Consider the following 3,464-nt stretch of genomic DNA (forward strand, 5'->3'; position numbering starts at 1 on the left):
ACTAAACTAGGTCTCTTTCTCTTTAAAGGGAGCCCATGTACCTTGTACAACTATATTATAAATATTTCAATGTAATTATGTTAAATTAATTAAATTATGTTGGATATATGTTAAAATATTCAGTCATCAAAGGAGAGCTGAGAGAGAACAAATTCTCCAGGTGTGATAAGCATTGGACTGCTAACTATAAGATTGGCAGTTCAAACTCACCTGCTGACTCTCAGAAACCTCATACCGGGGTGCTTAGTCAGAATGTACTCCATGCCAAATAACAAATACTACAAAATTTATATTTTAGAATTAAGATTTCCTCATGATATTGTCTTCCTTGAAAAAACTGAACAGAGAAAGAAGGCAACACAAAATAACATATACCTTGTTCTAAGGTTTACAAAAGATGGCTCAGGATTTGCATATGTGCTTTCAGAACTCAGAACTATTTTAGGCATTAGCTATTTGTGCTTATGTTTATATTCTATCTAAGTCCTTATCTTGGATCAGACTTCACATTACAAAGAGCGTACTAGTATTCTACTATTAAATACCATATATCACCTCAGTTTGTTGTTGAAAACTCTTATGTAGTCAAGAATATAATTATATTTGCAGTATTTCTATTCTACTTTACAAATCATATTTATAATCATCATTCAATGATACAACTCTTTATTTCTCAACAACAAACCTTACATTTAAAAAAAGACAAACTTTTCCTTACTGTATATGCAAATGTGACAAATATTTTTCTCACTTTCTCTGCTATTCCTTGACTTTGAAACCTTTGTCATCAAATAAACTGGAGAAGTTAATATGCACCATGTCCTGAGTGGCCTTCCATTTCATTAGCAAAATGATGTTGTTCCTTAAGTACCACATCTGGGTAAAACACAAGTATACCATAATAGATAATCACTTTTTCAAGAGTTACTGAAATGTGCAGCTATCCTTGCTTGCAAGAGTTAACCGTTATGTGTCCCTTAATTCAAGTAGATTAAATATAGTCTATTGTAAATTGTATTCTACACTGAGTATTAGATCAGAAAACCAGGAAATGCAAAAGAAGCAGTGAATGATATTTCAGGCAGAAGAAAAAGGCTTTACTGATATACTAAATATTTCCTTAATTTACTGACCTATAAAAGGCAAATTAATAACAATGAATATAACAGATTGACTGTGAAAGGAGGAAACTTTAAGTTTCTCACGAGTGTAGACATATTCTTCATGGTTAAAAATTGCAATGTGGACTTGAGGCAGAATGGACTCAATTTTTATGGAATTCAGTGAATAAAATCTGAGTGTTTTATGGCACAAATAGCATACTTTTTGGTAGTGTTCATCTAAAATATATTTTTTCTTCTTTGTTTATTTTAAAGTATCATAATTAGGTTTGGTGTATTTGTGTTACCCTAAGAGCACTGACTGTATGTTTAAATAAATGGACTGAGTTCAACACCTGCTTGTAACTTTCAGCTGTGTATTTCTTCAAAGTAAACAGTTGTAAATTGAACTGATTTTCCCCTATACACAAGATACAATACATAGGTCAACCAATGAAAATCAAAACTGAGAAAATTATTCTTTTAAAGATATAAATTAACTGGGCAAATTTCAAAATTCAACAAAACAAATGGTACCCCAAATACCAGCATATGTAACTGTCGAAATAAAATGGAAGAAATAAACAGAGTACCAAAAAAATAAAAGGTTGATGTTCAACCATTTCAACAGGTAGCAGATGGTCAAGAGACAATGATTCTGAAGGAAGCAGTCCAAAGTGCACTGACAGTATTGGTAAACAACAAGACTCCAGTAATTTATAGAATACAAATTAAAAATTTTCAACAAACTGAAGAGGAACTGGAGACACTCACTTGTCTATGCAAAGAAATTTGAAACACACGTAGTATCTGGCCAACTGATTGAAAAATATTCCAAAAAGAGGTGACTCAATGCAGAAATCATTGTAAACTATCATTCACATCACATGCAAGTAAATTTTACTAAATACAATGGAAAAATGGCTGACATAGTTTATTGACAGAGCACTACCAGAGGTTTAAGACAGGTTCATACAAGGATGTGAAACAAAGGATGTCACTGATGACATTTATTTTAATTTTTTAAAAAACAACATAAAAGGCTACTATACACATGGACCTCAAGAGGGAATACACAGAAATCAAATTGACTGCATCTGTGGAAAGAGATGGTGGAATCACTCCATATCATCAATCAAAATAAGGCCAGGAGCAGACTGTGGAACAGATAATCAATTGCTCATATGCAAGTTAAGGTTGAAGCTGAAGAAAATGAAAACTAGTGCTCAAGAGCCAAAATATGACCTTGAATATATCCCACCTGAATTTAGAGATCATCTGAAGAACAGAGTTGAGGCATTACACTAAAAAACAAAGACCCAAAGAATTGTGGGATGACATCAAGAACACCACACAAAAAGAAAGCAAAAGATCATAAAGAAGACAAGAAAGAGGGAAAAACCAAAATAAATGTCAGAAAAGACACGGAAATTTGGTCTCCAGCATAGAGATGTTAAAGTAAATGGAATTAGCTAGGAGGTACAAGAACTGAACAGAAAACTTCAAAGATCAGCTCAAGACAAAAAAAAAAGTCAAATATTATAACGAACTGTGCAAAGTCTTGGAGTTAGAAATCCAAAAGGGAAGACCATGCTAAGTATTTCTTAAGCTGAGGGAACTGAAGAAAAAAATAAAGCCTCAACTTGTGGTTTTGAAGGATTCTTTGAAATTTTTTAGAATGAAGCAGAAAGTATAAAAAGAAGATGAAGGAATACACAAAGTCACTGTACCAAAAACAAATGGTCGATGTTCAACCATATCAAGAGGTAGCACATGATCAAGAGCTGATAATCTTGAAGGAAAAAGTCCAAGGTGCATTGAAATCAGTGGCAAAGAACAAGACAGTGGCAATCTTTCAGTAAACTGATGTGGCACTGGAGGCACTTACATATTTATACCAAGAAATTTGGAAAACAACTACCTGGCCAACTGAGTAGAAGAGATTCTTATTTGTTCCTATTCCAAAGCCAGGTGACCCAACAAAATGTGGAAATCATCAGACAACATCATTGATATCCAATGAGAGTAAAGTTTTACTAAAGGTAATCCAAAACTGGCTGCAACTACACATTAACAGAGAACTTCCAGAGGTTCAAGCCAATTTCAGAAGAGGACATGAATGAGGGATATTATTGCTGACATCAGATGGATCTTGGCTGAAAGAACAGAACACCAGAAATATACTTCCCTGTGCTTTATTGAGTATGGAAAGGGTTTCAACTGTGTGGATTAGGACAAGCTATGGACAACATTTTGAAGTATGAGTACTCCCAAACACTCAACTGTGCTCATGAGAAGCCTGTCCATAGAACAACAGACAGTTATCTGACCATAACAAGGGAACACTGAATGGTTTAAAATTAA

The sequence above is a fragment of the Chrysochloris asiatica genome, unplaced genomic scaffold, assembly GCF_000296735.1.
Source record: "Chrysochloris asiatica unplaced genomic scaffold, ChrAsi1.0 scaffold00153, whole genome shotgun sequence".
NCBI lineage: Eukaryota > Metazoa > Chordata > Mammalia > Afrosoricida > Chrysochloridae > Chrysochloris > Chrysochloris asiatica.